This window comes from Bicyclus anynana, chromosome 3 (assembly GCF_947172395.1).
Source record: "Bicyclus anynana chromosome 3, ilBicAnyn1.1, whole genome shotgun sequence".
NCBI lineage: Eukaryota > Metazoa > Arthropoda > Insecta > Lepidoptera > Nymphalidae > Bicyclus > Bicyclus anynana.
In genome coordinates, this window is record NC_069085.1 from 3,941,910 (window position 1) to 3,965,534 (window position 23,625).

The following is a 23,625-nucleotide window of genomic DNA, read 5'->3' on the forward strand; positions in this document are numbered from 1 at the left end:
GAAATACAATTATCTCACTAAGGTAATTATTCACGTGTGTACATACTAATTAGACTTAAAAATGATTTTTTATGATATTTCCGTCAATATCAACATACTTCTTCCATAAAGCTCTATCATAAATCTCGTCTGATACAAGAACTACATTCCTTATTTAATTAAATATAAGTAAGTTATTAACAATCTAAACAAACAAAAATCTTGATAAACTTGAACTTAAAGCAATAAAACAAAGACATGGCAACTTAAACAAGAATACACAAACAATAGAGATTTCTAAAAAAGTCGATATACACAAATTACACACAAATACACACAGGTACCGAAATACTAAACAAACTTGATTTACAAGTGCAGGTATCATTAAACAAAGGGGTTTCATTACAAGCGGGCGAACAAGATAGCTCGCAGTAAATCCTTTCGCTCCGAAAGCTTTGTCCCGAGGCGCAATAACTTTGATGCCTTCCTATGATACCGAATTGTATGAAAGAATAACTGTTCTAACGTTCCTGGTTATATTGATCTGTATACCCTCACTAGTTTTTCACCGTGTCTACGTCAGCGTCGATACTAGGCAAATGCCTAGTTTAAAATTGTGGCTAAAAGACGACACGATTAAAACCGTGTTGAAAATTGAATTCTCAAGTTCTTATTAATTTTAAAGCAGTATTTTGTTTGTGAATGCAAATATACCTTTCAGATTTTTCATCAACTAAAGTAAGTGGTATACAAAAAAAAACCACATGGAATACAAGAAACAGAAATACTTGTGCATAAAAGCGATGTTTTCATAAAAATTGTGTCAACTGAAGCCTATGATACTAAAAGTATTTGACATTACACAAATACATAAAACTGCATCCTCAACTTAAATTTCAGTTTGTCTTTAGCGGTTTAGTAAGGTAAGCTACAGAAATGCATCCTTACATAAATGAGTCCTCAACATAAATTTTATATCCCTAGTGACTTAAGCTAAGCGTCTGTCGGCATCGCAACAATTAGATTTAGAAGATAACTGTTGCAACGTTTCTAACTCAATTGATCCATACACTCTAATATCAGTCATCTTGAAGAGGCCTTTTTAATCATCGGCCGTTATTGAAACTTAATTATAAATTAGAGTAGCATGATTTACTTCTTATATGTAACACTTTTTGTATAGCTTACCTACTGCTTTTGTGCAGCATATTATATTGAATTTTAGTTTCAGCTTACGATCATCATTCTATAATAGCATTTCTTTAATGCAATCTAATGACGCAGTAATAGAATAATTGGATTTTGATTAACCTGATCTTGCCACGTCATTATTATTATTTACTATTGAAAATATAAGCCATAAATTAAAATTTAGTTCTTTTTATTTAATATTCGAGAAATCTGAGAATTTAACAAAATCTTGATTTTTTTTAGGGAAAGAACACCTAAAACCCATACGGTACTTAAAATTTAACTCTACATTAAGTAAGCAAGTTAAACAAAAGATTACATAAACTAAAAATTATCATATTACAAACTGTATTTTTCATTAATTTTAATCTGAATTGTGTGTGCATTTTCTCGTGTGACCCTTCCAAGTTAAGCCTCCGAATGCCTTTTTTCTAAATAAAAAATGACTGGTAGCCGAGGATAGAAATCTTTCCCACCGACACGGGAATCATGGGAAAAGAGCGTAGCATTCCCTCAGTGGATTCATTAAATTGGGCCTGCAACTAAGCCGACGCATTTTGCATCCTCGCGTCATACTATATCTTTAGAGCGTTAGAATGTTCTCGCTATTTAAATACTATGCTATTTAGTATTTGAGAAACAGAAACCAGGTCCTTATATAAATTTTCACAATACCTACACTTTGCTTTTATAATTTTTGAATGTTTTTGTAATATTGTTTTAGAAATTATCTTAATAACGTTAAAATTTAAGTCAACTTTTAGACATAGTGCGCTGAGGTTTACTATTGATACATTGTTTTCTAGAACTAGTTGTACTTGTGGGAATATCAGGATAAAAATTATTGTATGTGTTAAACTGACTATGCTTTGAGCCAAATTTCATGTAAATCCATTCAGCCGTGATTAAGTAAAAAAGATCAATCATTTTAAACATTCACATATAAAATGTTTTGATATTACCTAGGGTTAAATTACACGTGATGTGGACAGATTTTAAATCAACCAAGTGCGGTTTTTCTTCTAGGTTATTCACCAAAACCGCAAACGTAGCTAATCCACGTCTCGGTAGGGGAAATAATTAGGGGGTGCGGTGGGGGGTTCCGAGTTCATAGCCCTTTAGTTGAACCATCAACAATTTATAGAGTTATATTCACTAGAACTTGTTCCGCCGCAGAAATATCTAGCAAATGGTTAGGTTACGGAACTTTTAACTCAATGTACTTTATGTGAATATTCAAATTCGCTGTATTAAATACAATTTGACAAACATTAAAGTATATATAGGTACTAACAAAACTATAATATTTACGCATATACGAACTATTTAAATATCATTGATTAAACATGCAAGCAAGCAAGACACTGAAAATTATAACAATAGGTCTATGGTCAGAATATACATTTCAATAAGACTCACAAAAGATTATAGGATTGACAACAAAGGATATTAAAGGATATATTCAAAAAGAAAAGAAAATACTGATGGATGTTTAAATTCTTAAACATTTAAACTTTTAATTGAATTCTAGTAAGTTCATTTAGTAGATTAACAAATCTAAACGAACTTACTAGAATTGATAGATTAGATGACAGACCAAATGCGTTTGTCTGTAAGTTTGTCTGTCCTTCGGTTCTATACATCAGCACGCTGTCAGCCAACTATATACCGACAAACGCATGACTGTACACTTTACCAGTACATCCTTTTTCCAGAAATAGACAACTAATACGATACACTTCTAGTAACTTCAAGAATAAAACATTATAACTAAGATTACGTTCACAATATCCCACGCGGTCAATTTCCCAACGGGCATCAGAAAAACAATTAGGTATCCATTGTAACATTATGAGTACCGTCAGCCAATATCAAACTTGATTAGTAATCACGGGCACCACTCCCGCGTACAATGCCTCAATAAAAACCTCCGGATTCAATCCGCTTGTAATTCTGTTTGATTATGATTATACGGTGTCTATTAAGGCAATTATGAGCAAAGACGGACCGCGTTTCGCGCCAGTGTCTTATCAACCGTGGGAAAGCATATAACTTTGATTCTTTATGAATATGATTAAATGTGTTCTTTATTTTTAAAGCAAATTCAATGACTTATTTTCGTAGACGTAAATCTTTATGTAGCTTGATACTTGAGTGTATCATACGAGTTTATAGCTTAGGTACTAACTGCATCGGTTAAGTAGTCGCTAAGGAGCTAAAGCATCAAAAATCGATCCATACAAACTTTCGCGTTTAAAATATTAGTAGAATTTTCATCTTTTATTAAAGAGTGTGTACCTTGCGATGTAGGAATATATACTGCTTCCGGACTAGTTACAACTTATTTCTACAATTTCTTAAATAAAGTTACTTTTTCAATAAATTACAACTATCATTGAGATCTATACTAATATTATAAAGACGTAAAGTTTCTGATGTTGTATCTCTAGAACGAGTGGACTGATTTTGAAAATTCTTTTACCACTAAAAAGCCACGTTATTTGTAAGTATTATAGGCTATATTTTATCCACATATTCTCACGGGAACGGGAACTACGCGGGTAAAACCGCGAGGCGTATGTTAATCTAAAATAAAGTGAAGCATTAATGTATTTTCAAAACGTGGACACAAATCGTTCTACAGCCTAAAGTTATGCCGCGCACGACTTTATTATACCAAAAAGTGCCCTGAATGACACAAGATGGTCGCCTTTGTCCATAATGAATATTTAATTGCGTGGAAATTACGAACCAGAACTAAGACTAGCATTGTTCGGTGCAATTACGTGATTTGATGCGAAATAGGTAAGTATATATTATTCTGGAATGTCCTCAAAACGTCTTTCTTAGTCACGCCGTTGATTTACACTTGCACGTATTTGAGATTCTTAAACTTCGATCATTCTTAGATGAATACACCAATACCAGTACTAGCAGCCTAGTAGCAGTTTTAAATACACCTATGCCAGTACTAATAGCAGTTTTCAATCTCTTCATACTTTGACGATCGCGTAACCGTAAACGCGAATTTCTAAGGAATTGATGCACCGCCATCTAGTGGCACAACTGTTTCAATTCGTTATGAATTCGCGTTGACGGTTACGCGATAGTCACAGTATGAAGACATTGAAAACTGCTACTATGCACACTGATTTATTCTATTTGTTAAAATGTATGACTTTTAACGTATTAATTAATCTATTTTATGGTTATCTTTTCGAAGGCATAGTGATTTTTGCTCGGTTACTAGTTATTTGCTCTGTTACTGTTACTGTAATATAATCTACTTATTAGCCTAAATCAGATTTATTTAATCCTTTCTTCAAAATACCCTAAACCAATTTTATATTATAAATAAATAAAATCACCGCAAAAAGTAAACCGAATTTAGCGACTCCACTAACGAATTTAGCGCACACAAGCACAATTACATGTTTACTTACATTATATATTTATTTTTAAATATTTTTTATACTTCCTTAACACAACTCGACATTGTAGGCAATATTTCAGTATTATGTGTTTAAACCTTTCGTTGTTCAATAAACGACTAAATGAAATTAAGACAATTATGCATATATGTCCGCCTCAGTTTTGATGTGGTAGTGCCCTCTTTGGTATAAAATATCATTATCCTAAACTTTTTAACAACCGTCAACAAACAATTGTCTAACAACCGATGCAACATAATAGGGTGTACATTTTTCATTATGGAAGCTTTCTACAGGAACGATAACTGTTTCGCAGCACCAGTTACAGTTCGATCGTCGCTCGGGTAACATTTCCAGTTTCGCCCAACATTTATCTAAATAGCTTTCAATTTTATATAATACCAGAGACGATACGCTGGCGTGTTGGTAAATATCTGTTAGCGTCGGGCCCAGCGGATGGACTGTCATTGCCATAACGGTAATCGAATGGATAGTATGACTGTGCATGATTCCATCGAAATTGAAGCCCGTTTCGAATCTACTCGCCTGTAATTTACTTATACATGCCATAGTCTATGTGACTGTACTTTAAAGTAACGCTTCTTTTATGCACGATTTAGGTACAGTTAGTTCAATGTTGGTCTTATTTTTGTAGTGGAGTTGGTGGTTTTTTATTTATCTGTTGACTTTAGTCATCGATGCCAGTATGATAATATTTTATCTGCTAATATTACCACTTAAATTACTGTTTATATTTAATTATTAAATGATAATATTATTATTTTTAGCGAGGCTCTCAAATTACTGATTATAGATCTTTATGTTTTTCTAATTACTCGAGATTACTACTCCCATACCAAATTACATTTTCGTTTTTGCTCGCGAAATTATTCCATACAAAAGTTCCTCAATGCTTCAATCTTCATACTTTAATGGTATACATTTTAATTTGATGGTCCGTTACTGCTTCTGATCTCCGTGTCTTGGAGAGCACATAAAACCCTGAATCCCAGTCTATATCAAAATTAAAAAAATATATATATATATATCCTAATCTTAAATTAAGGAAGCATGACCCAGTTTTGGGTCCTCGTCGTGAAAATACAGATAATGATTACTGCTCTGTTTGGAGTTTAGGGACTGTGATGATGAATTAATTTTATAATATCAACAAACAAAAATATTTTAGTTAATCGGTTTAGAAAGTAACAGTTAGATAAAAATTGGCCTTCTCTGCTTCTTCAATTGCCTACCAACAAAGTAGGTACCTAATCATTTTGTATTCCTTTCGATACTGCAGGCAAATATTGCACAAGAGAATAAATCGATTGTTGGTCAGCAACAAATGTGGTGTCAGCGGAAGTATCAGAGAATATCTATTTGGAGGCTCGGCGTTGTATTAGCATACGCCATATAAGCCGTTTTGCCTGTCTGGGGGCTTTCTGGCCGATAGCAAATTGAATACGGAGTTCTGAATGAAATTATTGTTAGTCTAACCCACACGATATATTAACTAGTTACCAATGTATCTACGGACGAAGTACCACACTATATTGTGTATATTTAGTAAGTATGTATCTTTTTTCCCTGAGGAGGAAAAATCCCTTCTGGACTTCTGCCAATTTGAGCAGGACGTGTCCGATTCCGACGGATTAAACCACCTCCTCTTTACTCCGAATTCAGCATGGCACCTTGACATTCTTCATGACAACTCTACTTATTTAATCTTTTCTGTTTTTCCTCTTTTCCCTCTCTTCTCTCCTCAGCATAATCGCTTTTAGCATTTGCCCTTAGTATGTATTATGTAGTAAAACAAAAGTGTTAAGCATCTAACATGAAAATATTATCATTAAAAAAAATCCAACCGACTGCAAAGACCTGTATTAAAGCAAAAGTTCAAAGACCTACAGTAAAGCGAAAAAGAACATCGTACCTGCCTAATCGCTGTGCTTTCTACTCATCAATGTAAAGGCGATGCGTTATATGTAGTACCTTATTGATATCTAAGGTCCGGAACTGAAACATTACCAGCTTCCAAATCGCACCGGTTGAGAATAACTGGAAATATCATAGAAGAGAGACAAGCAAGCAAGAAGAGAGCATTTCATTACTTGAACCCAGAAGCTTCTAATCCAAAGCCATATTAGTAAACCACTAAGGCAAAATGTAGCTTATAAAAAGAACTATGGCAAAAAAACACACATACAACTGAAGTGAACGTAAGTTAAAAGACAATAAGCTCCATCTAAATATAATTCTCATTTGAATACACTTTCCGTGCTATAGTAGTCTCGAATAAGAAGCGCCTACGGATATGCAAAACGCCTTAAAAGGAACACATGGCGTGCTGAATTTAAGTCGCTGCTACAATACATAAACTAGACTAAAATGGTATTGTATTGTGAAATAAAAATTACTTGAACTCGTAGTGAAATGAGTCTTGTTCTGGTAAGCGTAGCTTGGGGCAACATAAAGGTTTAGTAGGTATCATTGAGATCTATTCCTATCCCCTCTCCTATAAGGGAGATTCTGGCCCTGTAGTGTAGCGTTAAAATAGTCTGATGAAAATGATTGATATTGGACTTAGCAAATAAGCTACGCGGATTAAGTCACGAGGTTTGCTATAATAAGTAATAAGTATTTAAATTATTGTACAATCCTAACTTTGACAAGATATATATTGTTTTATGAAACCGTAATTATAACACTATTATATTTTCAAACCATTCAGGAACTCGTGCAAATGAACACATAAAATTTAATCCAAATCGGTCGAGTCGTTTACAATCTAATATAATAAAGCTGAAGAGTTTATATGTTTGTTTGATTGAACGCGCTAATCTCTGGAACTACTGGTCCGATTTGAAAAATTATTTCAGTGTTAGATAGCTCATTTATTAAGGAAGGATATAGGCTATATTTTATCTCCGTATTCCTACAGGAACAAGAACCACGCGGGTGAAACCGCGCGGCGTCAGCTAGTTCATGAATATAAGTGGACGAATGGTCTATTCTTTGTAGTTCGAAGAGTCAAGGGTCTAGTGACTGCTAGTTTAATAACATAATACAAAGTAAGTGTCGTTTAATATAACCAGTAAAGCTTATAAATTTATAAGTATCCGATGGCCATGTGTTTCTCAACAAAATATAATCACCATATTTTCTCAGTCTGACCAAGAGACCGGAGGCTCAATAAAATATTACAATCTAGGATGCACCGCAGTTAGCCGGCCGCTTCCTATAAACTTTTAATGTGCATTAGGTAAAACGAAACCTGTTTCAACTCATGAAGTATTGTATAACAACGTGGGTGCCGTGTAGGGTTGCCTCTCGCGTTTGATGACTTTTTATTAATAGACAACGTTTAACATTTGACTATGATGACACTTGATTTTGAGTGACGTAGTCTACGATAGTATGGCACTAACTTTAAGGGATTACCCTCGATTTTTTTACCACAGTACCCCTTAACTGATTCAGCATCGTACCCAAACGCTTAATCGTTTGATATAACTACAAGTATTTGACGATCTATATACTATGCACAAAAATTAAGGAAGCAGAAAAAAATCCAAATTTTTGGGGGATTTTCAACAGGTAACTTATACAAAAACGGTCGTACAACAAACCATAAAACGACCATTTTTGTATAAGTTACAGCTTGTTGAAAATCCCCCAAAAATTTGGATTTTTTTCTGCTCCCTTAATTTTTGTGCATAGTATATTTGGTGTGTTTATTATATTGGCCATGTGATTTAAAAATGATTAATATTAAATTTCAAATCAAATTAAATGACAAACTGACTAGCAAAATTTAAAAAAAAATAAAACTAAAACTAAGTTAAGTTTTGTGTTAATAGCGGTGTCCATGTGCACGCAGACTTGCATGCAATTATTTTAATTTCAAAAGAATCGCAAATTAAATTACTTTTCCATTTAAAAACATGATCAACCGTCTCATTATGGATCTCAAAAAAAAAAAATTGTCGGTGATTAATTACTGCTTGATCGTAAAATGACAGGTGGCAACCCTAGATCCCAAGTTCCGTCCGGCCGTGGCCAAGGCTGACCGCAACAACCGACCAATGTGAAAATACTCCCGCCCGTTTCAAAACTCGCTGGCTGTCTCCACCCATTAAACACGGTCGTGTAACGCTGATTCATCGCTTTGAAAAACGCAGGTGAATTCAAACAAATTATTTAGTACATGGTAATTTAGATATGGTTTTTATTTCGTCTCGTTCCCTCCTACATTGTAGAGGGAGAGGTCGTTATTTAAATTCAACAGGTAATTGTCAATCGGCTCCCACGATATATATTTTAGCTTACCGCTTCTAGTCATTATTATTAGCTTAAATTCGAACCGTATTCCTTACTATTCTGAGTCATTCTTGAAGATAGTCTATATAAATAAATTCTTCAAATCTCCGAAAAAGTTACTGAAAAAATTTCGTATTAATATAAGCTTAGAAAGTCCGAGTTGAAACTGGAATGCTAAATTTTGAGTAGATACAGTATTTTTGTCAATCCGTCCCTTTTAGCGTAAATAGTCCACCAGTGTTTGCGCAAAAATTTGTGCACTATCTCTAATCACCTATCCTGCCCTGCGTTAGGCTAGTAACTGAAAGTCCATTCAATAACATAATTACAGTACTTTATTAAGGACGTTCAAAATTGACTGAAGACTAGCTGAAAGCCTATGGCCTATAAACTATAAAGTCCTGTTATATGATGAATGACTTGAAAAAGTAAATAAAAGAATGCTAAATATATTTACAGTAAATACTTCAAGTTCAAGTTCTCAAACTGTAGCTATAATAAGTTAGTCCGTCTTAGTAGCAGCTTTAATTTGCCATCAAGACCACTTACTGAACCTTTCATCACGATAGGAAGCACAAATTCCTGGCTAACTGTATTTTACTGTAATAAAAAGCCGTTTGGACCAGCCTCAGTTACATGCAGAGTGAGTGATTTAAGATTTTGTCCAATAGGAAGTTTGTGTCGGTCGACTTGACATAATTAATTGTTTTTTCCGTAGGATGTTGAATTTCCTACGAAATTTTAATTAAGTGCGTACATTTTGATACGTTTTATAGTTGCTTTATGTTTTTAATAACGAATGCTCTTGACATTTTCTGGAAGAATTCGCTGTTTGTGCTATAAAAATCGCTACGTGTGAACTAAAGGAAACGAAGCCCATATTTTGCTCCAAGTTAAGCTGTTATTTGTGACATTTTTATAAACAGAAAGATATACATACCGCTATAGAAATATGCCGTGTTAATTCAATTAACAAACTACTGTTTTCCAAATGTTATCAAAATCAGCCAAAGCCAAAAATATTGCAATTCATTATTTTCGCGAAAAAGACTATCGCACACTAGTCAATTTTTATTTATACTTTGATATAGAAGAAAGAAGGTACATCATCATATTAACTAACAAAAATAATAAAAGCCAATGTGCATTTGTTTATCCGTATGTTTGGTACGCTTTCACTACTTTATTTCATAAACGATCTTCATGATATTTTGTATACACGTTGTAGTTCTAACTGCAGCGAAGGAAATAATCGTGGGGTGTCTTTAATTGAGAAATTACCATTCTGTCACTCGACAAATTAGTAATGAAGAAAAACTTACAAACAAATAGTAATCTTGTCGTGAGAACTTAGAAATATCTAGACGATCGTCCACTAAATTAAGAGAAACCAGCAGACAGAAGCTAGTAAAAGATAAGCTTAAAATTACACGGCACTAAAGCAGCATAAACCCGACTTTAAGAGCTCTGGAGCTAATAACCAAAGCCCTAATTGGTATCAGATGACATCGCGTGTCATTAGCCCTCGGACCAGCGCGGTGGGTCTACAGCCCACGCGCTCCCAGTCCAACTTGACCACCACCTGTATTATAATTACAATAGATTTATTATATACATCCATCGGTGATTAATTGGAAAGCAAAGAAAGTCTTGGCAAAACAATTTTTTTTATTCATGTTGGATAAGCTTGCGCTTGACTACAATCATAACATTTTTTGTGTTGGATAGGCTTGACTACAATCATACCTGATGGAAAGCAATGATGAGGTCTAAGCAGTGACCGGATGAAGGCCTTCATGCCTTAAGCAATTTAAAACGCGCCGATTATGAAATGTTTAACTTTTGGGGATTCGTTTTTTTCCCTCGGTGGTTTCTGGTGCCCTTCTAGATGGAGCAATTGCTTAAATAGCTTATAGGCTAATCCAGGACTCGGTCATAATTGATCTAAGACTTGGCTAGAAGATGCCTATTCGCTCTTGCCTTGAAAGTGCACAAATTGCACGTACTTATAACCTATAACAGCATAGTTTACTTAAAATCAATAAATATTTTTTTTATTATTAGTGCTGACTCCTATCCGCAGTTAGCAATCATTAAGGCTAATTTAACTTTGTTTACTGCTGCCTGAAACAGTAAACTGGTGGTTACTCATCTTGAACCATTGGTGTAAGTTATTTAGCGACGATGTGCGTATGTGATCAGTCTTTCATTTGCCCTTCATCTTTCCCCGGATAAGGAAGGAAAGCTGGAGTAGGACACAATTCGTAGACCTACACAGCTACTTTGGACGTTATTCCTGGATGATCTCTATACCTATTACAACGTAGAGACGCTGTTTAAAAGCCTACAAATTTACAAAAAAAAATAAAAGCTGATTGAGAATAAATCGACAAATGCATTATTATGATCTCAAATAGTTTAAAAGCAGCAGCCGCGCTTTCAATAAAAAGATAAATCATCATACACACAGCTGATACAACAAAGAATTGAAAAGACCAAAGAAATACAAATGGCCACGCCATATTGCATCTGGCATTCACCGATGACGACCATAAAAGTGTTAAAAAGCCTTCGCCGGCTCCGAGCCAGTGATTTAATGCCAATGGTGGTTATTATGAGTACGATTTTATCTCGCTTCGATTTACTGAAGTAGTTGCTAATGTTCGTAAAGTGTTGTTATATTGCGCGCACGTGTTTGAAAGTACGCAATGAACAGATTACTATAGATAAACTATTTTTTTTCTCTTAAGTAGACCACTAAGTGTAGGAAATGCAATTTTAAAGTATAGAAAACTAAAGTTTTCCTATCAAAGGAAACGTATACAAGAACAGATATAACAGTATAATATTCATTATATGCCGAATATGGGATGTCAATGATAATGTATATTTGGCCTATAAGGTTTTTATTTGAGTAATAATTGTTAAACCGATGCAAATGATACAATTAATAGGAAAATCAATGCATATAGATATAAAGCATAATTTGTGAGTAATGTAAGCTCGTATATTACAACGTCGGACCAGGAACACTGTACATTAGAGGCAATTGCTCTGGTTAGCTCAAGCCGAAACACCGTAGGCGTTGCGGCGATACAATCCGCTGTAGCGCCTATAGGTAAGCTGAGACTCGAGGAATAACATAGACAGAACTCTCACAAACAAGTTCGTTTACAGTTTCGACAAGAAACCTGCATATAAATACAATTTTCCAGTATCTGCTGAATGTTATTTTATAAAAATAACAAACCTAGCGTAAACAGGGTTCGATATAGTATTAGATTAAGTGAATAAGACCTGATAAATGTCACAATAGAGAACGTTGTTAGGTTCACAAAGGTACAGGTAGATATGAGGTGGGCATTGATGAGTTTTAGACGTATTTTAGTATGCACTGCATTAAAAATTGCGTCTTCTGTTATATATATTAATCACTTATCATTGTCATAAACTGTCCTCAGACTTTGAAATCAAAGTATTGTCACATATAAATTAAAAAATATAAATGTGTTGTAAAATCAAAATACATATTGCGATAATTTGATCTGTTCTTTTGAAATCAGCTTGATAATATTGAGAAGTTCTAGCAATTCAACTATGAATAAGTTTTGTACTTGTTTTAGTTCATATTTTAGTTTACACGTTATATATTTTACACTCCCCTTTCACCCTCTATGTTTTCCCTTAGTCTAAGGTATAGCATCGCCGCCATTTTATTGTTCTCGTGATTAGAAAGCCTGTAGTACAGCGTTGAATGCACTCACATATAAATCCGTAGCAATTACTTGGTGCAACTATACTATGTAGTGCGCTTTAGTTTTGTTAACATCGGAATCAGTTTAACTTATTAGTTTTCGAACGGTGAGAAACAATAACGTTAACTGCCACGAGGAAACATGTTTTAGATCTAAGCCAGGTCCATGATATCTATAAAATTATTAATTAAAAACTAATTGTACTGATCTTTTGTATATTAAGCAGTATGTGTACTATAACAAAGTTAGCCAATCAGAGATTTAAGCACTATTATGTAAGAAATTCTAAATCCTTTGCTTTTCTGTTCTACTCGAATAAAATTTAACCAAAAACCGTTACTTAGTCGCATTGTACCTTATACTCGTAATTAATTAGTTTTTGGTTTTTCATAATAGTTTGTATGTAACGTTATAAGAGTTAAGACCCTATAGACAGTAATGTTCATTAGGTATCTTGTTTATCATTATCATTGTCTATATATTAATATGCCATAGATGCACACGCCTCATAGAAGAGAGGTAAGTATATCATAGACCAGTTGGTTACAAAAACTAGCATTGTTACCTGCGAAAGTAGCCGACACGATCCAGCGGGGAATGATAACCCATCGCTCAAACAATCATCACCGGACAAAAGGGCCGAAACAGTTAGAGCCTGCGTTGCCGGGCCGGGCGTGTCATTATAGACCGACCATTTTAGAAAGACCCCTAAAGCCCCTGTTAATCGTTAACGTATGAGACATTTTAGGGAAAATATCATTTTTAAAACAACTTGATCAGAAAGATCAAAGTCTATCTGAAACTGGTGATAAGATAAAATGAAATGTTCGTATCTAAGCGAATGAGTAAAACTGTGATTCGCTATAATCGTTAATAGAAACATTTCAGAAAAAGATTATATTATAAAATTTTACTCGATCAGTAAGATACCACTGATAATAATAAGAAGGCGTAGGTAAGACCTGATCATATTTATATTTAGATTGTAAACTGAAACATTGATTCAAAAAGGTGTTAACAATCTAAATTATCTCACGTTCGTAATCTTTACTCTGGGAGTCATTGACTGAATTTATGCTAAAAATGTGTTAGAAAAAAATGTTATTTGCCACAGGAGTAATCACACAAAATTGAGCAACAATTACGAAACGAATTCGTGAGACGAAAATTCCCAGTTCATTCTAAAAGAGATGTCTTTTCAGGGGTCTTCGTGAAATGGTCGGCCGTTAAATCTCAAGCATTTGCGGTGGCCGTAGTTTCTCCCAATTACACCGTCTCTAGCCGGCGATTGGCCGCGCCGAAGAATCCGGCCTGTCGTGACTGTGATAAAAAAACTGACGCAAATTGCCGATACGCCTCGTGAACACAATTTCATGCTCCGACTTTTAGAGAACAATCTAGATTCGTCATATTTCAAATCCGATGCGAACACACGAATTTTGGTGCGTTAGAAATCGGACAGATTATGTGGCTAACATTGAAATAATTTTGGTGCTAAACAGTCGAATGCTTCGTAAAAGTCGATTAAGCTGTTAAACAAAGAGTAACAAACTATAGAATGATAGCAGTAGATCAATGGAGAGTAAGAGAATAGAGCATTTGCGAATAGTGATGTTAGATTTAAGGATCAATCAAAAAATTTGTTAAGTAATGAATCGGCTTTTAAATACTAATGCTGCCTTTGAATCAGTACCACATTATACTCTTCAATGATTGCACTCAACTCCAGAAAAGACTAATCGGTTAATTGTTATTAAATAATTATTAGTGAAAAGAACGGTAACATGAATAATCGTTTAATGTTTATTTCCAACAAATAATGTTAAATGTTAACTAAAATTAAAACTTACCTACAACTGTCTTATATATGATTACTAAATGAACCCAGGCAAAAAAAGAGCAATTTTTAAAACTGAGTGCTAATCTTACCAATCTGATAATTTTCTTGTATTAATATGTATTTACTACTACATTGTTCAAAAACTACAGGTATAAATTCTGCATTTTTATTAAAGTTATTATACTAAAACCACCAACATAATTTTAAGTAGGTATTTATTAAATTTAAAATATTTATTGAAATGATTTGATTATTAAATTTAATATTTGATTTTTGATTAACAAATTTAAATTTATTATTAAGTTTTAAGTAATATCTCAAGTCAACCTTATTTATTGCTGCGGACACTCCTATTCCTCGAATCTTTACGAGTAAATGTTTCGAGCTGCACATTGATTCTTCAATTGTTAACGCCTATCAGATCCAATGGACAGAAATATTCAGGCCCGGGGCTATTTACAAAAAGCTCTATTATATCGAGACATCGATGTTTAATATCGATGCTTGAGTGAAGTACGGTAATCGAGTTTTCCGCAGCGCTCCCGGAGGCTGGGAACAAAGGGAGATCGCCCAGTCATCGCTCTCAGTGCATTTGTCGCGGGAGATGATAGCTTTTTGTGTTTATTGTATTGGCCAACGGTAGGGCTGATATTATTGGCCGGTCGTAGCATTAAGACAACCATAAATTCCTTATTTATGAATGTTTATAGTTTGGTAATCATATTTTGTATTAAAATCAGCGTTTATGTACCTTTAGAAGGTACGACAAAGGCAGTTTACAATGTTAATTAAAATTAAATTTTTATAACTGAGTGCTAATCTTACCAATCTGATAATTTTCTTGTATTATTATTATTTACTACTATATTGTTAAAAAACTACAAGTAAAAAATCTGCATTAAATTTAAGTAAAATACAGGTTTATTTTAAATTGTTCTTGAGGGTAATTGAGGGTTCTACGTAATTGAGGGTTACGTAATTATTTTCATAATTACATTAAAAAGACATCACTAATAAATTTTCCCAAAATTTAAATATAGATAGTTTCGGCCTCCATACCAAAAATCCATAGAGTATGTAAACTTAAAGGTAGGACAGATAATGATGACCTATCAAAGAAAGGGCACATAATATCCCATAATAATGTTTTATAGTTTAGTAATATATTCACGATCAAAGAGAGCAGCTGCTTTGTTGATCATTTAAAAATTGTACAGCTATCAACAATATCGGTCTATTTGAATTTCTATCCTCAAAGATCCACCAAACTACTCCAACGACAAGCTTAGAGTGCCTACAAATCACTGCAAATAGGGTGTTAATGATAAAACTTAACATACTATCCGTCCACATCCACAGGCACCACCAAATTTTCAGCTGGGATTCAACTAAAAATTTATCAGAAGAAAAGAAAGCTTAATATTTCATAGCCAGACTCAAGACCTCATGATCCCAAGCTACATGAGCTAATTAATGAACAAACGAGACAATAACTACAACACAACAAATTGCTTGTGATATTGGCAAAACTATAAACAGTTGCTCAGCTCCGCAATGCCAATGCCAAAATCCGATGTATTTGTAAAGAATACAATGGGTTAGCAATGCTCAACCCTGAAGAAGCAGTGTAGTGGAGCCGATGCTTATCTCGCAGCGATTCGTTCCGGGCGGGGGACGCGGCGCGTGACGCACGTCGATTAGAAATCTCGTCTCGGCAGATACGACGTGCTGTCGATTGCCGGTCTCTATTAGGCTCGAACTACACTATACGACTAACATAACTGACAGTGGAATTCATAGTCGTTGTAGAGGTACCCCCAGGGGATCATTCAACCGCTGAGTGTCGAATTTAACCTCTGTTTGTTTGAGAATTTGACACTCAGCGGGTGCCTTTACAAGTCTATAAATTCCACTATGACTAGTCTTTTGCGCGATACACAACCTTCCGAATTCTGTAAAGTTACAGCACTGTGACATCGTTGGTTTATATGGAAACTTCCTAGTGACATTTTATATTTGACTTTCCATAGAAATAAAGTTAAATTAAAAAAAAAACTTGTTATAGGCGAATGTTACATTGACGAGTATAATATTCGAATAGCGGAATCACATCCTTTGCCTCTAGCGTCCCACACCGAATCGGACAAGCGAGAACTAAATTTATTTTAAATAGTAAAAATTGATAAACCAATATGTATCCCACATCGTGGTAAATGGAAAACATAATAAAACTTAGCAAGAAACACGTCCTATAAATAACTACCCTGGGTCCATCTATCTTAGGCGTAAATGTTAGGCATATGGTACTACACCGGTAACTCCATGATATATGCGGCAAAAAAAGATAAAATAAACAGTTAAGGAAGGAGGCAGTTATGATTAAATAAAAGAAATTATGATTACCATTAGTGACAGGTATGACCAATCAATAAAAGTAAAAATGAAACTTACTGAAGAAAACACTACGTATAGAACTGCTAGTGTTATGACACGTATTAAAAACCAAACAGTAGACCAAAAACCCATGTGGTCCAGCCTAAGAAGTCTCGTCTCGACCGATACAACGTGCTGTCGATTGGCGGTCTCTATCAAACCAAGTTGAAGCGTTCCATTTTTAAACTTTTTTCTTTACAATTTTTTTGCAGATGCAATCTAACGGCCAGTCGCTAAAAACTAAAAAAAGGTTACAAAGCTTACTTTCTTTGTGCTCATATTTTGTTGAGCGGATACTGGATAGGTTTTAATTTTCTTTTTACTATAATAAATTTGGATCAAAAAACTTTTATTATTGTTTTTAAAAGCATTAATGATTAAATCTAAAATTTTAATACAAAATAAATTCTTGGGATGTTACTTAAAAAATTCGGTTTGAAAAAACTATCTATAAAGGTATGTCCTAAATCGCAATTTCCTAGTATACACTGACATCCTTTACTACGTAGTTTTTTATCTATTTCTTTAAATGTCATAATCTAAATTCCATTCTGTGTATCGTTAAAAAGTAAATATCTAAAAAGTTACTCTCAGAGGGCGAGCATTTCATATTTTTACTAATGAAGATCATTTTCTCAGATACTAAGTATCCACACTTGGCGAAAAAGAAAGCCAGCAAATACACGTGAATGAATGTATTTAACCTTTAACTTGGACATTTACTGTAGTTACGAGTACCTACGTTACATCTTAACAACTCATAATAAAACTTTTATGACTTAAGCATTATTAATAAACAACAAATGATTAAAGTTGTGTTTTTTATCACCTGTAGTTTAAACACCTTAAAGGCAAAATGCATAGACATTTCCTAGACAAGTGCATCCCAACTTAGAGCTCATTGCTTTCCATTAGGCACAATTGTAGTCTAACTTAAGTAATATCTATCATCATTATCAGCCCATATTCGGCTCACTGCTGAGCTGAAGTCTCCTCTCAGAATGAGAGGGGTTAGGCCAATAGTCCACCACGCAGCCCCAATGCAGATTGGTGGACACACGCAGAGAATTAAGAAAATATTCTGGTATACAGGTTTCCTCACGATGTTTACCTTCACCGTTTGAGACACGTATTTAATATCTTAAAATGCACACAACTGAAAAGTTGGAGGTGCATGCCCCGGATCGGATTCGAAATCGGAAATCCGGAATCGGAGGCAGAGGTCACATCCACTCGGCTATCAGATCTCTATAATAATTATTATTGAAGAAGAAGTCACAATTACGATTCCACGATTATTAAAAAAACGCCTCTTTTACAAAGAGTTCTGAAAGATAACTGTTTATAAAGAGCATTATATTTTATAATTCAGGTTTCTAAATATAAAAGTTTTAGAAACCTCAAGTATCTTCGTAAAAAATAAACACGAAAGTATTATTTAAATGCCAAAAACCGCCGTCTCGCTTGGCTAGCCAAGCGTGAGAGTCGCACTGGACAACAGGAAAAAAGAAACTTATTCACACCATTATGAAGAAATCTCAGACGCCTCATCATAAGCAGAACTTAGACATCACACTGTCATCTATAAATATACCTAAAGAAGTAATGACAACTAATGGAATATTTTATAAAGTAGTTTCTGTTACTAATAACGCTAAGTACTACATAATCAGAAGTCTATAGTGAATCATTTAGAATCAGTCTGACGTAAACGTACGGACAATCATGTCTTATCAAGAAAACATTTAATATGAAAAAATGCATATTTATTAATAAAATGAAAGAAATTTAATATTCATAAGAGTTTGATATAATCGTGATGATATAGAAATATTCAATATAAAATTAGAGACCTATTGCTTTACAATTCGTTGTAAAACTATCAATAATTAACTAAAATTTTTAAAGGTTCGTACTAAAAATGCCTACCGTATTAAACGCGTCGGTACCTTCAAAGCAATATTAGATAGACAAAGCCATAAAGAGTACCTATCATTTTCCATCAGGTAGAGCCCTAAACAAAAAAGAGATATGGTTGAATGTATTCCCCGAAGCGTGGAAAAGTAATTGGCTCGGACCAGTAAAAACTGGCAGCCTGAGAATTCCCAATCAAAATCTACTCGAACTGTAAGGAATAAAATAGGGATCACGCCAAAGGCAGCTCTGGAAGTATCAGGAGCCACATTTAATGAGGCGATAAGATCACCATAAAGTATTTGGAATATGGTAAGGTATTTTCTTTATTACTATATCGGGAAGCAACTTAGGAGGTAGCAGGTGTCGACTTGATTAGGGCGAGGTGTTGAAGTTAGTTTACGATTGTGAACTATTCGCCTCCGGTCTTAAATTAAGACGTATATAGATGTGATGGCCGATGTAATGCCCCAACTAGTAATTCTTGTTACGGTCGTAAATCGAAATGTTAACTTGTTGCAAGTGATAGATTGATTATTGATATTCACCAATTGGTTAAACATTGACGCTTTACAAGCTACAACGATTGCTACTTAACAAGAAGTATCGCTGTTTGAAATTAATTACTTGTAGTTTGATATATTAATTAAAATTGTTCAAAGCTATACCTGGTGTAACAACTACAAACTATTACTAAAGTTTTATAATTCATAGGCTTCATTATCGCTGTTTTTTGAAGATACATATTGACTCCTAACTTAAAGATATAGCTTACAAAAAATCGAAATTTTCGCTCTTCATAGAAGGAAACTTCCAAACTGGTGGCAAAGACAAAGTCCAAACGGACAAATTTGACGATAAAAAGGTGCTTGTAATCTATGCCTACTTTAAATAAAAGACTTGAATTTAATATTTACCTGCATATTAAAACACCGACCCAAGTAAGATATCGATTGAGATGTTCACTTGAACAAGGTCCTCCTACTGAACAAGGTCATTAAACTTACCACGTTGTCTCGTAGAAGTTAGGTATACTTCGACCTGTTGCACTTGAATTTCATAACTAATAGTCTGGTTAGTAATATTGCGATTGTATTCAAATCCTAGATGGAGTATTATTCTCAATTCTAGTTTTACTACACAGTTAGCGTCAAATGTAGATGAATTTCTACGGTTAAATATAGGATTTAATATACTTAATGGTATTATCTATACGTTCAAAATAACAATGCCTATAATAGCAGGGCAGCACCTCACATGGTAAGTAACTGGTAACGCCAGAAACCTATCCTAAAATGTGCCAAGCCCATCTATCTGATATGAGTAGGTGTAAAGCATCATTCAGGCTTCACCTGCGAAAGTAATCACCAGACAGGATAAGTGATGCTACTTAGCTTCAGAAAGACTTATATAATCATGGCAATTTCCTAGACTCTATCACAAAAAGCAAAAAACACAACGGTACAACTATTCCTAAAAATGTAGACAGTTACTTAAAAAACTTCAAATGAGCAACTTCAAATGAGTACTTCGTAAATGCACAAATACACAATTTCAATAACGAAGGTCTTCGAACAGCTTATGTCATAAGTGACCCCAAGAGTTCAAGCTATTTATAGACGCGAACTTTTTAACACCCACTGGCCACATACGAGTAAATAGATGATCTTTATCTTTTTTATCTCCTTTTCATGCTCGTAAATCTCTATGTGTAGCCATCGAATTAACAGATTCACACGAGAATTTCGCCACTCCGATAGAGATGTTTTGTATCAATTAATAGTTCTAACTGGATGTTCTCTCGCATTTTAAATCGATTCCGCACGAACTGTTATCGATTATGTTTCATTTAAAATTAGCGATAGCTGTCTTTTACATTGTTTTTATAACTACCAATTTATGGTTATTGTTATTTGTGATAATTTCTAAACTACCGAAGAGTCGGAATAAAGTAACAGAATAGTCAAATTAATGATAAAGTTTAACAGGTTTTTTTTACTGCGGAAACTCGCATAAATCATCTATTAAATCTATTTGTATAACAATTTCTTAAACTTTTTCTAGCATTAAGGCTTGCTTAAATAACATTTTTTTATTTAATATAAACAATCAAACATACTCATAAACATACATTTTTATAATAGAAGCAGGTATGATTCATTTGAAAATTTATTAATACCCAGCTAGCTATTATTACCAGAGATTGTAATAATACGCTTACACGTAACATTGTGAGTAACAATTACATTAGTATAAAAATTACTTGTACTTTGAACGAGAGGTTTAACAGCATGGGGCAATTTTTTACTGTCGCCAACTGAGTTTTTTGCTAATCTAGCCATATAATAACAATTGTCATTGGAACTTAAAACTTGCTCGGTAACACAACCTGTAATTTCGTTTACTGAGTCTTTTATAGTGTTTAAATATTCAACTGCCTCAAAACAATAAATTAAACTCGTTTATCCACTCGTAGTACTTTTACACAAAAATGGAAAATCATTGGAGGAAACTTTATCAGCACGCAACACATGAAATACAAAAGAACAATGACCCAGATCCGCCAAAGATAACTATTGAAGTGACGCATGTGTGGAATCGATAACAGTAGGTGTACACGCACGCACCGCAGACCTTATCGAACCAATATTTACCCAAGTAACAGCAACACGCGAAACGCTGCCGTGTGAACGAGCCGCAGACCGGCAACCTCCGCTAATTGTATTAGAACCCTAAGACGCAATCGAAGGGCGAACTCATTCAAACGACATGTCACATCGTGAAGTAATAAAAAGTATACCTATTCACCGGGCAGCAGCTGCATCGAAAGGGAACGACAGATGCGAGCCAACTGACGATGGTAAAAATGAACCGCTGGAAAGCACACCGGTCTCCGGCACGCTACGAGCAACTAATAAATAGTAAAATTTTCTCCAAAATAATGTGTGCTGACTTACCGGTGTCGAGGGTTGCAGAGAAAGCGACAGCGCTGGCGCACTCACTAAGCACACGTGCACGCACGCTCGGCCGCGCACCTGTCGCGGACTGTTCGCCATTTCCATATTTTATTGTATTTGAGTGTGGGCGAGGCGCGCGCGCAGCCCGACGCGCCGAGGTGGACTGGCAGCCGACGCGCGCGATACCTGCGCTCACCTGTCCCCTCCCTCCCCTACCATCAGGAACCGGATGGCACTCCAAAACAAAACGGTCAACAAAGGACGTGCCACGAATGTTCGCGCCGCCACCGATCGGATTCACGGCGTAGGGTCGAGGGGCTGCAAGCCGGGGCTCTTTCCGATTATACAACACCTGACTCACGCGCCGAAAATCGAACGCCGGTTGATTTACGAGCCGCCACGGCAGCCGCCGCTGACCGCTGACTGCTCAATCACAATTGTTTTCTCAGCTCGACGGCCGATCGGCACAATGGCTGAAAACGATGACGAGCGCTTACTCGAAAATGCAAATGAGGCAAGCGTTACACAAAAACACAAAGCGATTGTTGACACAGAAACTGTTTGTCAATTGCTGAGTTATACTGAACTGGAAAATAATCACGATTGCTCAACTAATTGTTACCGCGGCACTGACTACTGGCGCACGAACAATCGCGTTACGTGTACAACTGCCCAAGTGGACATCCGAGCTGTTTCCACACCGCCGTAGGTATCCGACGTACTGTTTGTTTGTTTGCGCTTTCCGCGGCGTGGTCGGTGGGTGCAGTCACGTCGTTATCAGTTGTATCGCACATTGATATGATATCATCACTTTGCGTGCGATAGCGTTTCCTTTCTCTACAAATATCATTATCGTTTTCAGATCGAAAGTTGTCAAGAATTTCCTGGTTATCTACAAGTTTGGAAAATTTATGAAAATCATATAAAATATCATAGAAAAACTGCTATTTGCTTGATTTCTGAAAGTGGCTGCTTACGATTGGTTAGGTTATAAATTACGGTTATTAGGACATGATTAGGACCGGAAACATCAATCGGCTAACAGAGAGCTACTGGATGCTAGCGGCTCAAGAAGGTGGTTTTTGGAATTCTTTAAACGAGACCTGTGACCAGAAAGGGACATCGACCATCGAATGTGGATAATGATTATGACATAGAAATATTGTCATGTTTTTGAGATATTCCTTAATAACAGCTACAGTTTTTAGAGGTATAGGACTTGGTTCACTTTTAACCTAAAGAATTATACGAATCTTTACGAAACGCGAAAAGCAATTTTCTTTACGAAACGCGAAAAGCAATTTTCTTGGCGATAAATAGGTCGTATCACTTGTACGTTGTATAGCTGTTTAGTTTCATGTCAAATAAAAAAATAGGTGATAGACAAATTAATAATTTATAGGCGGATTCTTTGTGAAACTCCAAAACAGGTAAAGCAAATGTTTGAGTGCTGTATATAATACTTTTATTTATTTATATAATACTGAACGATCGTGGAAGGACATGGTCGCCGATACGGGTCGACCTTTGAAAGGCACCATAAAAGGATGACACCATGTATCTCCAGAAATATCGTAAACGAATTAATATAGAAATGCTTGTCTGTAGTCGTCAACGTTACACTTGAAAACTTACAGTTATATTTTGGTCTTCAACGATCCAGTATATCATTCACATCGAATCGACGTATTTGACGTATTTCTACATATTCAAATATCTACCTAATAAATCAAATCATTATATGATGATGAATATGATGGGGTACCTAATAATTAACCTAATTACAGAAATTCATTCCAAATTCA